This window comes from Anopheles aquasalis, chromosome 2 (genome assembly GCF_943734665.1).
Source record: "Anopheles aquasalis chromosome 2, idAnoAquaMG_Q_19, whole genome shotgun sequence".
Taxonomy (NCBI): Eukaryota; Metazoa; Arthropoda; class Insecta; order Diptera; family Culicidae; genus Anopheles; species Anopheles aquasalis.
This window is the reverse complement of record NC_064877.1, coordinates 42,025,001-42,040,000: the sequence shown is the minus strand read 5'-3', so window position 1 is coordinate 42,040,000 and position 15,000 is coordinate 42,025,001. Positions and strand designations below refer to the sequence as shown.

The 15,000-nt window shown below is 48.4% G+C and overlaps 1 protein-coding gene across 4 annotated transcripts in view; it reads right to left on the bottom strand.

Annotated features, from left to right (window-relative positions):
• LOC126569529 (DNA-binding protein RFX2) overlaps window positions 1-15,000 on the bottom strand; it is a 27,625-nt gene that overhangs the window by 7,802 nt on the left and 4,823 nt on the right. The window lies entirely within an intron of this gene.

Genomic DNA, 15,000 nt, shown 5'->3' with positions numbered 1-15,000 from the left:
ATATCATCGAAACCGAATTCAAAAAGGGGACCGCTGGCTGGCTCGGTCGCTTTGCAGCGACCAACGGCCGTCAATTGCTCAATGAAGCCGTAAAAAGTGTGCAGAATTTTCCATCGCACAAACCACCACCACACAGCCCCCCCCCCCTTCCTCGACAGAATATTCTTCTTGTTTGGCGCCCAGAGCGAGGACATTTGAATTTCCAGCAGAACTACGGAAGGGAAGCAATTTTGCCTTCCGGAGGGTGCCCTACCCTCGTCACGCCCTCCCTCTTCACCCACTCCATGATATTGGGGGTGCGGGTTTATATTTTTGGATTTGATAGAACGACGATAAAGCGCGCCCGCCATTGAATAGAATGATAGCCACGGCACCGAAAGAGAGGGGAGGCGCGAGTGGGGCGTCATGCGTGCGGTGGTGGTGATTCATTTCATATCTTGAAAGAATTTTCCGGGGCTTTTTTTGCTTTTCATTTCATCCCATTTTTTGCTGAATAGCAGCAGCGCAACACAATGGGACTGGCTGAAAGACTGAAGGCGATGATGCTGGTACCCTCCTGAGTCATCTTTCTGGACTCCGGATGATGATGTCGCGACCGCCCCCGGGATTTCTCGAACCGGCCAGATGCCAGAGATTGGAGATTTGGTACAAAGGACCATTTGCGAAGCACAATGATAGTCCGCAACGCACCGTCTAAGGTGCGGAGTGGTACTAGAATGCGACCAGGACAACGTCGAGGGAAAAAGCATCATGGCCGCCATACCGCGTGAACCGAGGGCGCGCATGGTACGCGATTGCCTGCCAGCGTGGCGGTCGATATAGGTGCGCGTTTGGTTGTCGAATCCTGAATGGCAGAATTTAACTTCAAAAGTCAAACAGTCGAAGAAGAGCCGCGGAAATGACTAGGTAGGGGGGGTCTTCTAGGTAGACTAGGGGTTTGGCTGGATGACTCAATAGCTGCATAAGATGTTGCGCGGATAGCATAAGCAAACTCCCCACGAATGTGTCCCCCCCATTCCCCTTCTCCCACGCCACACACTCCCACCCCTGCGATTGTGGAAAAAAGAAGAAGACTTTTTATTGCTATTCCAGCATGCGACCATTGTTTCGCGATCCACAGGCAAAGGGGACGCTTTCTGGAGTGCTTCCGGAAAGATGGATATCCTTCAGCGAATTGTGAGTGACTGTTCTAATTCCACGCTCCAAACGACCGCAACACGACAGAGGGCCTGACGAAGATGTTGGGGCGGTCATTGTTTTTGGGGAAAAACGTGGTGGAAGTTTGGCGGAGTCCAAATTACACATTCTTGCAAGCGCCATACATCGTCGTACGGACGGAAGCATCATCCGTTCCGTGGTTTTTCTAGCGATAACATTTTATCAGTCCCGCGAAATTACGAACCGGCTGACGCGGACATAAAATATGATGGAGTCGGCCCATTCGATGGTACCGATGGTTGGAATTTTTCATTCACAGCGGTATGCGCCTTATGTTCGCAGAAGTTTCAACTGTTAGGAAATCGAGGTGGAAGGCAAAAACGTGAATAAATTTACAAAATAAAACTCTCGGATATTTCAGAGAAGGGTTCACGCGAAATGTGCCAAGAGCTTAACATGAAAAAAGAAGAACAAAAAAAAAAATGAATTGTCAACAGTTAGTTGACTGTTTTCATATTTTTAAAAACCATTCTAGCAACCATTCTACAGTGTGGCTAAACACAGGAAAGACCACGTTAGGTTGAGAAACTTTAACAAAAGTATAAAATATCCACATATTTAATAAGATAAATACATATTTGTTACTAAATGGCAAAGCCTACAGCTTGCAATAGGGCTATCGTTAGTAGCGATGATTCGTATTCACGCGATTTTAATGTCAAAACACAACATTTGTTCTGTTCAATTAGAAATATTCGTTGTTTGTTTAATTATGGCCCATGTGAGGTAAGTTAATAGAAAATGTTTTATTCGAAAGACATGATGAAAAACATTTTACAATATGCTTCTTTTTAGCGTTTGTTACCGCAGCATATTCGTGTAAGCAACCAATGTTTAATCGTATTTAGTCCCAGACCAAAACCTGGAATTGTTTCTTAAATTATAATTGTATTTAAATTATATTTGTTACTCCCAGTTAATTACTAACATCTTTGAGAAAAAATGATCAATATTTTATCCAGATCCGCCACTATCCGTATCGTTAAAAATATGGGAATATAATAAAACTAAGATATGCATCAAACATACGGCTCGTCCGTCCTTATACATAAAAACCATGATGTGGATCAAAGGGATGTTTCTCATTAAGCTAATGGTTTTTGAAATATCAAAAATATTAATTTTCCTAATGCACATCTCGATGGCTGACTAAGCTTTTCGCTGGATGGATGGCTGGTGACGTCAGACAGTTCATCCGACTAACATGTGCGTTTGAAGTCACTACACGCCAGCTTAAAACAAGCGATGCAAAAGGAATGCAAAAAGGATCTAAATGGAGGCTCAACGTTTCACATCCACTCGATACTGCAAATGAAAACTTGAAAGAAAAAAAATCTCAAAAAAAAAACACAGGACAGCAGAAAAGGGCCGAAGGATTGTTGCACCAATAAAATTCCAGCAAACGAACAAACCATCATGCACAGGTCATATATCGATATGGCCGGAGTGACCAATTGCACAATGCAAACACGGTAACACGAAGGAGCAATCAATTCAGTTGGAGTTGGAAAACATTTCCAGTAAAACACAATAAACATCCCACCGGGCGGGCGCAGTACTCAGCGAATCCATTGATTTGTAACGCTGCTGCTGGGTGGCCAGGATCTAAACATGGCAGCGCGCGCAGCATCCGCATCCAGCAGCATCAAGCATCACAAAAAGCATACGCAATCGAGAAGAGGGACAAAGGATTAGAGAGGCAAAAAACCGAAGAGAAATCGTTTCGAACCAAAAAAAAACAAGAAAATCGTTTCGTTCGCTAAAAAAGGGTGCAATGGAAGGAGGTAAAAGGCGGATACACCAAGGACGCAACTCGCTGACAACGAACAGCCAGCCAAGCCAGGCTTTTTATTGCACCAATTTCAACACGATGCAACACGACGGCTCGATTTGCTCCTGATTCTGAGAACCGTCCATCCGGGAGCCCAAGAATCGGGGAACGCATTCGATCCTCCTGCCTCGACCTGATGCGTAGGGTTTGTACTTTTGCGACCACGGACCAAGAGGAATTATCAAGAATTCCTCCAGAGAGAGAGAGAGAGAGAGCGAGAAAGAGAGAAAAAAAGGAAAGAAAACCATTCCTCTGGCCTTCTGCTTGCTTGCTTCGTATGTTCTCCGGTGCAATATGCTCTAGTTCTCGTGCTGCGCGCGGACTGTGTCGTGCTGGCTCAAATTCAACCACAGCAAACTCACCAAAAAAGGAATGGAGCCCTTGCAACTATAAATATAAGGAATAGATAAGGCCTCACTTCCCAGACCGTGGCTTCCGGCGTGTGCTATAAAACGATAAATCAATCTAGTTTAGGCCAGCAGAGCAGAGCAGAGTGAAATCTTGCACTTCTGCATCACGTACGGTTCTCGCGCGTCTATTGTTGCGTTTGTTCCAATAAATGTGCTTGCGCCGTTTGATTTCCTTGGGCAGGGAATTGGGCTTGAAAATGTTGCACGCTAGATCGCTGCGATTGCGAGTCCGCAATCGACTTGAAATTGGATGAAGGCATAGGCATGGATCCTGGATCCTGGGGATCGTTTGCTACAGGATTGCTTTTAGTGGGAGCTACTTCACGGATACGCCACCATCATCAACCTTTATGATCCAAGTCTCCATTTTATCCTTCTGTTATCCTGCTGCTGCAGCTGCAGAGTATGGTCCCCCCCCCCCCCCCAAAAGGCTGGGGCAGCAGTTTTGCAATCAAACTGATCCGTTGGGTGTGTCGCCGGATAAGCCAAACTCTGAGCCACGCGTCGGAATGGCATCTCAGGGCAGCCTCCCCCACATGCCGGGTGCCGGCTGGCGCTGGCCGAAGTTATGAGAGACCATAAAACCGTGAAGAAGGAGCTGACTGCTGACTCTTGACGCCCCGTTTGCGCACGAAACTGGCTAGCTATAAACACATAAAAATACTAATGCACTTAAGCCACCGGGGACCCAGCAGAGGAAGCAACGAACGGAACGGCGCCTCATGGCGTCAGCAGAAAACACTTTTTCGATTAGGCTTGATGATTTGGAAGGAGCAGAGAAGCGCGCTTGCGAGTGGCTGCCGGATGCTGGGGCGGGAGAAGATAAGGCGTGTGCGGTGGATATTGTTATTTCACGACTTAACCGAAAACCGAAACATCATAATGTGGGATGTTTTGTTGGTGCGTTATGGCGCAGTATCGCAGGGGCCAGAGCGTGGCAGCGCCAGCGTAGATGCGGAAGTGCGGTAAACATAAATTTAATGCTGATTGGATTTCCTGGCAAATGGCGTACACGGACACACGAACGGACGGATGGACGCGTGTGCATAAAGCCATGTGGTGTTGTGTTGTGGGCGGATCACCACCGGAGCATAGACGATCTCCCATCCCAAGTTGGGCCGGGTTTGGCGGCGATGGAATCGGCTCATAAAAATGGCTCCGCTAATTCGAAAAAAGGGAAACACACAACACAAAGGAGAGGGCGCCGAAACCAAACAGCGAGAGCGCGAATTAAAACTGCAATAACCATAAACGCGGCAAGAATGCGCGTTACGCGTTCTGCGCGGAAGCTGCAAACACTTGCCTCCTTCTTCTTGTGCCGCCACCTTGCCGTGTTTCTTCCCCAGAGTAGCAGGAGCAGCGAGGAGGAGGTGGAGAGAGAGAGGAAGAGTGACGGTGCGCACGTGCCACATGGTGGAAGGAGCAATCTGTGGCCCTTGATGTGCGTGTGTCTGTGTTGAATGTGACTCTGGAGGAGCTGTGGAGCCGACACCGAAAGCTGTCGTTATTTGGAGCACTCGTGGGATCGGCAATTAATGTTGCCTTATCCGCTCCCTACTGGACTTCCGCTGTGCGGGGGCCCAAGGATGTTATCCTTCATCCGCGCACAACTCGTACGCCACACAATCCAGGATTAACCCACCCAGGAGGGGCGAGGTGGTTGGGTGTTTTATGTGTTCGAGGATGTGTGTGGATTCAGCATATTTTTCCTAAATGTCATCGAGTTATTATGGCGAACCATAACTTCACCAAAAAAAAATGTGATGGTTCAGATTAAAAAGGAAGGTTCAAGAGGTCAACGCCACATCATCGCAGTCAACTATCGACGGGCATTGGAAAGGATTTTGACTTACAAAAACGAGATACAGAACGCCACATACACAGAACGAACTGCAACAAACAGCCGTTAGATCCTTTGCAACGCATATTACAGTAAAAAAGGCATTTGAATGATATTAATTTAAGGGAAAATCTAAAAGTGAAGAGGTTTTATTAGTGAAAAGTGTTTGTGTTTAAAATCCACAAAAATCGCAGACATCCAATAAAGCGATGGATATATCAATTTTAAAAAGGATTTTCGAAGATAAAACAACAATGCATATCTTTGCTATAGACGATCTCCCATCAATCAATCAACAATGTTTATCTTTGCTGCTTATGCCAATTTGGGCAAGAAATTGGAAAATTTTCTCTTTTTATTTTGAATAAATATTCCATGTTCACTTGATTTCGTAAAAGGAACACGTATCTAAAACTATTGATGGGTATGAAATTATAATGTTTTAGAAAATATAAACCAAGAAACAAGCAACGCATCGATCGAACTCTGGCGAAGCTTCGCTGAACAAAAGCATGTTTTGCTTGGTCCATTGTAACAGTGGGTTGTAATTTGGAGAACATTTAAAGACATTTAAAGCAAAGATAACCTCGTTTTCCGATGATTGTATTTTAAAAATCGATATACGTTTACTAACGCTATGATCACTGAAAACAAAGTATACAGATATTTGGTTTAAAAACACGTCAAGGGTGCATCGTAAATGAAGTAACGATTATGTTTACGAAAGATCACAAAGAACTGGTTTTAAAGTCATGATTAAAGTGATTGATGTCCGCAGAATCGAACTAATTCATACGAACGACGTGAATCAACTATTTCACAGTCAAACTGATCGGCGAACCGTAGTAAATCGAAAATAGGAAACGGGAATGGAACTGAAATGAAGGCAGTATGTGGTAGTGATGACCGTGAAGGTACTTTACATGAATTATGCAGCGAGTAGGACTTTCCACAGTAGGTCATGTTGTTGCAACGCCTGTTGTACATCATGGCGCGGAGTAGCGTTGCCGGCAGCTTCCCGTCGCGTTTCCTTAGTATTAGTATACGGATGATGTGCACCTTTCTCCTTCCTGATCAAGTGCGTTTGGGGCACTTTGGAGCCGTCGATGAAGTGCGCCGGATGACCTCACCACCACTGGTGACTTCTTAAGCACACGTGCCAGACAGTCGCACCGGAAAGGTGCTCTCCTCAACCGTATGGGTCCCCTAATGGTCCCAGTGGTGAGCTTTAACTTAAGACTGTCGTTGTGCGTAAGGTAATGTCAAGGACAACACTGTTGCTGGGGCTGGTAGTTAGCATGAAACCAGGCAGCCAGGGCCCGAGTACCAGAGGGTGTGGTGGGTACTGGAGGGTGCGGGCCTAAGATGCCAAGGTTGCAGCAGCAGACAACGGTCGGAACCGTATTTTCTCAGGAACACTTGACACCGGTACCCGGGGCGGACGAAGCGCGCTTGTTGAAGTGAGATACGAGCCGATCGGTAGTAACCATAGGAGACCGATCGGACACTGGGATGCAACCGGTGGAGGCGTCGCCGTCCTCGTCGTCGTCGTCGTTGTCAGATGGTTTGGGAGTGCCGGTCGGATGTAGGTTAGATCACTCGACCAGAGTGCCCAGAGCCAGCGAGTTGGCCTGATTTTGCATTCGAGGCACACAGCGAGGACGTTCGAACGGTTCTCAGCCGAAGGTAGCAGCCCGCAACCCGACGACCCCAAAACCGTGACGGTCGTCGTCGAGACTCACCACCAGACTCGCATCACACCTCACTCTCTCCCAAGCCACTGTTCTCGGACCTTTCAATCGGGCAAATCGATAGATAGTGAATGAATGTGATGGTGATGGGGGTGATGCTGCAGCTGTTGCTGGTACAATCCTCTTGAGGTGGTTCGGTTTCGTGCACTTGCTCACTCCTTCCCAACCTGCAAACCGCTCCACATCAAGCTAATCTATCTGTTGCACTCTATCGCGTTCCTTCCTTTCTTCCTTCCTACTGTCAGTCCGCCAATCCTTGCCGGGTGTATCACTGAGAGTGAAAGTGAAGCTGCTGGGTGATCGAATGCTCAATCATTTAAATGCCGCAATACTCCACGAAACACTGGACTCACTACCGACAAAGGTTATCAATACAGGCACATCAATACGTCCTTTCTGACGAATCCAATAGACGCGAGAAGAATGATCTTATACAAAATGGTTCGCGATGGAAGTCACGACGCACACAGAGACACAAAACCAACACAAGAAACCCAACAAACACGGCCGTATAGCTGCTAACGAAGTAGCGTCCTTTCGTCCACTTAATCAGCGCATCGAACGGTGCACCGTGCATCTGCACACCGTAACCTTTTTCCCGTGAGATGCCACCCAGGCTAGAGAACACCTGGAGAAGCCTGAAGGAGCACTCCGAACGCGGATCGTATCGACGGACACTGTGCACGATGGCGGTGGCGAGTGTGCGAGTCAAAGTTGCGAACGAGCCTTAGCAACGGGGCCAGGACAACGCGACGGTGTAGAGTGAACTGAATTCGATACCGAAATCTATCCCCTGGTGCACCGACGTGTCCCGGATGTTGATGCCCTAGCCAAGCCTTAGCCTAGCCGCCAGCCCGTCCGCCCGCACGCCCGTTCGCCGCGCCCCGCCTAGCAGCTCCGAACCCCTCTGCCAACCAGTCACATCATCCAGCCACTCTCAGCCATCTCGCCATGGCGGCTGGCTGGTGCTCTGTGCGCTTGTTCCCCCTCTAGCAACTTCCGGGATAGCACTCGGTCTCGCTCAGTCCGCTGCTGCTGCTGCTGCTGCTGTTCGTCGGGATCGTCGTCCTTTCTCGGTCAGCTCGGTCGGTTTGCCGCGTGTGTACCACCACTCCGTCCCTCCCTTTCCCTCCGATCCGCAAACCAATCCGAGCCAATCCAGCTACAACCACAACACGCAACCCACCTCCTCCACCCATCGCCATATCCTTCGCTCAATGCCATTCGGTTTCTCTCGCGCAGACGACGACGACGACGATGATGACAGTGACTGCGAAGCAATCGGCACATCGCGGTCGTGGTATCAGTGGGATGAGGATCATAGGACGAAGCACCAGCAGCGAGAAGCCGCTGCTTTCCGGAGCGTTCTGCGTGCAGTACAATCAAAACACCGTACTGGTGCTATTCTCACCGACGTAAACAGTGCCAGCAGTGTCCTCATCCTGAAGCAGCGACACAACCTAGAAGGATGCTTTTTTTGGTTCAGGTTCGATGAACAAACGATTCAAACACCTTCTGCCGCCTACGCAACCGTTGTCTCCGAAGATGGGGTAAGTGACATATCGGCGCCAGGTCGTGGTTTATGTGGTGTGTTTCTTTTACGGTTTCTTGTGGTCATTTCCAGAACGAATTCCTCCTTTCCCAACAGGCACACACGTCCTGCTTGAGCAATCCGGAAGGTGTGGCCATATTTCCAGACAACCAGTGCTTTGTGAGGCAACGGGAAATGAGCGGCAGCGGTAGCATCACCCAGAACTTTAAGAAACAGCAACAGCCGCACATTCTATTCCCAAATTAACCTTCTTTGGTTGTGATCCAACGCTCAGCCGGATTGTGATAAGGCTAATTGGTTTGTTATTTACGATTGGCTCGAGGCGAGGCAAGGTTCAACCGATATCGTATGGCTGGCGCTCTTCTCCGTTTCATCTCTCTCTCTCTCTCTGCCAGCGCATCGACAACGGACGAGAAGAAATTTCGATTTTTATGTCCTTGAGAGCGCATCAGAAGGGACTTCTTCTCTGGTCTGACTACAAAATGTCGTCAGCAGCAGCAGCAACAGCAGCAGCATTCAACGGTCCCAGGTAGTCCGCCAACTCCGCTGGAGGTGAGTGGTAGGAGGTAAGGATGCGCTGGTGCAAAAAGGGGGCGTAAACGCTGCGTGTCCTTTCTCCGAATAATGCACGCATATCCTGGAACAGCGTGCGTTAAGCTCCGCCCCGTCCGACCACGAGAGCACGAGATGAAGTGCCGAAAACTCGCCTCGCCTGGCGAGATGCTGCCGCGCATGACAGCTACACCGAATACTAACAGCATCAGCATCAACAGCAGCAGATCCGTGAGATGTGGCGCTGCTGGCCGTGGATGATGGCCGTCGTCTTCTCAGTGCTCTGGCCTCTGGTGCGGTGCTGGTTCGGGCATCAGCGAGGAGCATGATGTGGTCGTCTGGTCAGGAAAGGTGTCTCGTGGGTGCCTGATGTTACTGGTGATAACCGCAGCCGTGGATGCGACACCGAAGCAAGCTCCAAATGGAACCTTGGAACCGACATGTGCTTTCATTGTCCTTCCGTACCAGACACCTGTCTAACCACACACGCTGGCATGTGTAACTTTCATCTTTGTGGCATCGGCGACAACACGGCCACCGTGGCATCGCTATGCCCTCCTCTCCTACCCACTGTCAGCGGTAAAAACGGAACCGGAACGAAAAACATACTTTCCAATTGTGAAATTCTTCCACCGCAACAACGACGGTACGGCGGCCAGTGGTGTGATGAAGAAACACCAAAAAAAAACCAAGCCACAGCACCACTCCGGGGCCACTCCGAGGAGGAAATACCGGAATGTTGGTTCCCACTGTAACGCGCTTGGATGTGAGGAGCGTGTGTGGCTTCAGAATCCCATCTTTCTCCACTCCGGCGTGGACTTGCTGCTGTTGCTGTGCTGAGTGAAGATACTGGAATGCAATTATGAGCTGTAAGCGGGTTCGGTTTGAGTTTGCCAAGTGGTCGGACTGGACGATACAAATGGACGGACGGACGGTCTCGCAGACAAACGTTCATGGTTGATTGTGTTTTAATACCCAGATTCTTTAGTTCAAGTTCAAACGCAGCAAATCAGCCAGCAGCAGCAGCAGCAGCACAGAACGGAAGCCCTGCCAAACGAAAAGCAACCGAGATTGCAACAGTTGATGCTGCTGGTGTCGGCGGTGGTCCCAGGACGGCGGGCACATATTTCGTACCAATTTGGAAACTCATGTCCAGGGTCAGGACACAGGCACTGTAAATTCCTTAGCCAGTATGCTACCATTCTTTATGAGCAGCAGTTTGCTTCGTGCAGTACAGAGGAAGAGGTATAAAATTGCAGGCCCCGAGCATGGCAATACGTGTGTGTGTGTCTAAAGGAAGTGTGTTGGGGAGGGATGGATGGAGCGTAAGGACATTCCATGTATAGTTGCTTGAAAGTTAATAACGAACCACTTCAAAAACCATTTCCACCGGGAAAGTTATGTTGCAATGTCGGATGGATTTTAAAATATTTTAGCATTGCGTGTTACCTGGGAAGATTTTAATGGGAAGGTGCATCCTGTTTTGCCACAAATATCTGATTGAAATTCCCGATTCCAAAGCTTCATCGAACCCTTGGGTAACTGTTGATTGGGGACAGTGAAAGGATGGAGATAGAGTGTTGTACCGTTACTCACCAAGAAGTATAACCATGGAGTTAACAGTGCTCGTAGTATAAGTGATTAAATTGGAAAACGTAGCTATATAGATTAGCACATATCAGATAATAAATGGGATCATACTAGAAACATTTACGTTACAGTTTAAGGTTGCCTAAAGCAGCTTGGATCGACAATGAGCTGACAATAAACTAAAAGCCAGCATATTTCAAGATCCTAACCAAGGAAAAGGAATTCTTGATAATATAACTTCAAATACATTTCTCTCTCTATTACAAACAAATTGTTTTGCTTTTATACAACGCCACAGAAATAAGTTCTAATGCCAAGAAAAGGTGTCTATTGAAATGTCTATTGTTAATTTACATCCAGATAGTCTTGACCAATAAAAAATATTCAATCTGAACGTTGGATCTGATTAACCAAATTATTTACACCGTCAGATTAAATACACGATCAAAGGACAAAGCGACAACAATATGACTCGACAAATGCGTTCAAAAGCAAGCGATCAAACGTCGTAAACGTAAACGACGTGCTTGCCTGCCGGTGTGAATCCACTCAGCTGGGCCGATTGCAGCGTAGCGTACGCAATCCTTGCCGGCGGCTGGCCAGCCGCTCGGCTTGTCTGTCGCCCGGTCGGCCACCGAAGAGAGATTCGCGACAAAAGAACCTTAATCGATCCCTCCGGATCGGACCGTCTCTTTAGTTCGTTTTAAATTTTCCCCCCATCAAATCGATAAGAAGCAAAACGGAAAAACAACAACAATGGCAACCGGGAGTTGGCCGGAGCAAGGGAGCAAGACGAGATGCGATTTCGATCAGGATATCGATCCCTGGCTATCAACAGAGAGAATGGGAAACAGTTCACCTGTTGCTGAGAGGCAGAGCGAGCACATTTGCTCCAACACAGTCACCGCCATACCATGCGTGCAACTTGTTTATCGGGATAACAATAAGGACGCTCGTGTGTGCTCTCGCTTAATACTGACAAACAAACCGTACCGTGATTCCGTGCTTTCAATGGCAGTTTGCACTCATCACTTGATAAGCATCGGCGGATTGCGGAATAAAGCATCAAGCAGCGAGTTCCACGCACCGTGGGTCACCTGAGCGGTGCTGCGCTGATATCAATTACCCGTAGAACGCACGTGCAACCGTGAAGCAGCATATAGTTCGCCCCGGCCGACACGTGTTGCATAAGCCACATCCTGGAGTGCGGCTGCCGGATGAAGACCCACTGGTACCATCCACCATACGGTGTGCAGTGTCAGTCCACCCTTGGCTCACTCCTGCCCCGTGATACTCAATTGATGAATATTATTTTCCCTAATCGCACACGCTACCAGCACATGGAGCGTAGAGTACAGGTGGCACATACAAGGAGAGAGCGAGAGCGAGTCCTGCCACCCTACGAGTCCCATACGATCCGATATGATGGACAGTTTGCAACGTTTGCAGCGGTCGAGGAGCAGACGTGCGCCCTACCTTACGCCACACCTCACGTGTGTTTGGTTATTATGTTTTTTCCCCCCTCGAAACATCAACCTTTTTCTAAAGCGGCCCATAGACGATCAACTTTATTTGTCAATGTTTCGGATGCAAGAATTGCGTCGAACTGTCATTTTATTTTTATTGCTCATATGTGGGCATAAATTGGCCTAGTCCTTAATGTTTTATCAATCAGGGCCACAGTCGCATCGTGTTCGTTAATGTGACCCACAGGCGACGCCATTATTCAGCCTCATCAATATATTTTCAGCTGGCTGAAAATCTTCAACTTTTTTGACACAAGCTTCAAATAGCCCACACACGATAAATATATTGGTGTCAATCGACTTGCATGCAAGAGTTGACAAATAAAGTTGATCGTCTATGGGCCGCTTAAATCCGAGATTGCGCCAGCAGCAGGTCGGGAGGGAGTAGCGCCTGCCACTCTGTTTCCACTCTGCCTCCCTGCTGAGCTATAATCCTAATTAATTGATGCGCAAATGTTGTCCAACAGCACCGCCAAGGGTTGACGGTCGACCGTGGTTGGTGGTGGTGGTGGTAGCAAAGCATATGTGCATCATTGGCGGTCTAGACTGTCGGCCGTCACCCGTTGCGTTTCACCCTTTGCCATTCAAAGAGTGTTTCGAGTGAATTTGTACCGTAATGAAAAAAAATGTCTATAAGACAGTTTAGTTTCAAACGCAACAGTCAAGCGGCGAAAACAACACACGGAGAACGAGAATAGGGACCCACTCCTGAAGGTAAAGTTTGAAAGTTTCAAGTTTTTCATCCCAGCGTGGTGTGCGCATCAGCAGCAGTAGCGACGGGCGGTGGTGGTCCAGCCCGTCGGATTCAGCTTGCATTCTGCGACCTTTGCCTCTCGGTGACCGCTGAGAGAGCGGGGATAATTCTTCCAATCAAGACTAATTATTTCAGGATTACATTCGCTTCACTACACCTCGATGCGAATGCGAACCGAAAAGCGTATCGCGCGCACCGTATCGCTCGATAGTGCCCCGACGATATGGATCCCGAGCCCGGTTCTTTTTCATCAAACAAATAGAGCGATCTGCAGTGCCGTGATCGTGTGCACCGTACAATCCCTTCCTTCCATTGCGCTACCCCGATTGCTCGGTTCCCTCGCTGCGCCTTGGTGCAGCAAGGGGTTTTGCTATTGTTACCAGGAACGGATTTACCAGGAGACTTTTCCCGGGGTCCGGGGGTCAAAGAATCAAGCAGGGATGATGCGCAACACACCGGTGAGGGTACAGTTGGATGTGTCGGTGAGCGGCAGCGTAGATTAAGATCAATTCCGTCCGTAGGATGGAGGATGAACCTTTGTGGAAGTGTTTTGTTTGGAAACATGAGCACGGGAGTTGAAGTTGTTTTTCTATTAAATAATGTCCTTCGTGCACTCAGATCTTCACTCGTTCACTTGACCTCAACGCTAGTCAAAAGGCGGTAAACTTATCAGGCTGCTTCGGACCGCCTGGCCACCAGCTCTCTGCGGTGCTGTGCAAGTCAAGATATCGGCGTTGGCGATGTGTGCTAGTGTGGCCTTAATTAATGAAATATTCAGAAATATTTCAATATTAAAAAGCAATCAAGAAAGATAACTCAAGATGACAGTTGTGGCAGTCAATGAGATAGAGTGAGCGATTAAATTAAAATCACTAGGAGCACCTCCCAGTATTCTGTTCCAAACCATACAAGTTATAAAATGGAAAGCTTAGACAAGAACGCTGCTTATTGGCATTCAAAGTTGATACTTACTACCCAGTTAACAGTTTCACGTAGCTCAATGTCAGTAACATAATACTCGAATGTAGCTGTTGTTTCAATACTCTGCTCAACATCTACCGCGCCCTTGTTTATGAGCAGCAAACTTTCTGCGTTCACACCGCATAAATCGTACGTCTGCGAAGGTAAACCAGGGAACTAGAAAACCACCAACGCAGGCAGTCAGGGCAGGAGCTGATGCTGAAGAGCTGGCATCTCGCAAAAGTTTCCCAATCGCTGGCTGTCGCTCCAGCAAATTTAGATCTAAAGAGATAAAACTTTACATCATCCACCGAAGCACAGACACCGCACACGCTCTATGGGAGGGAAAGATTGATGTGCGCGAGCGCACGCGCCCGGTAACATTTGTAGTTAAGAGTTTTAATTAGTTCTACTACTGCGTGGCGCGGTGAAAGCAGTCATCCCACTCGTGGTCCGCCAGACAGGTGAAATCAGAAGTTGGTCTGTTTGGGATGGAAGCAAGCGGGGCCAGGGGGAGGGACCAAATCGTCGTGGCCATACCTAGTCACCGGGTGTGAGTTTCTTTGTCGCGCGAAAGGACAAACAGTTTTACGCTCGCTGCGCAGGAGAGTCTGATCTCTCCAACGGATGCTGGTGCTGGTGCGGCGGATGACGATAATGATGAATGTGATTTCCACTGGGAACGGGCAGCTTTAACGGAGTGAGGCAAGGGCCGGTACGACAGGGGGTGCCTGGTGCTCGTGAAACGGGAAGGTGAAACCGTATCAATTTCACCCCAATTACTACACCGCTACCAGTACCGCCTCCCTGGCCAGCAAGCAAGCAAGCTGGCTGGCTGGGTGGCTGCCACTAATATAATCTGTCCCTCGTGGATGCTGCCGGTCCCGGTGATGTTAAGGTTGACCAACACGCGAAAGGAAAGGTTGTTAATTTGTGATCCTTACTTTCTTGGCGCATCCTTTCACGCTACGCTACTGTGGCCTTTCTTTTTCTCGCTCTCTCTCACTAACACACTC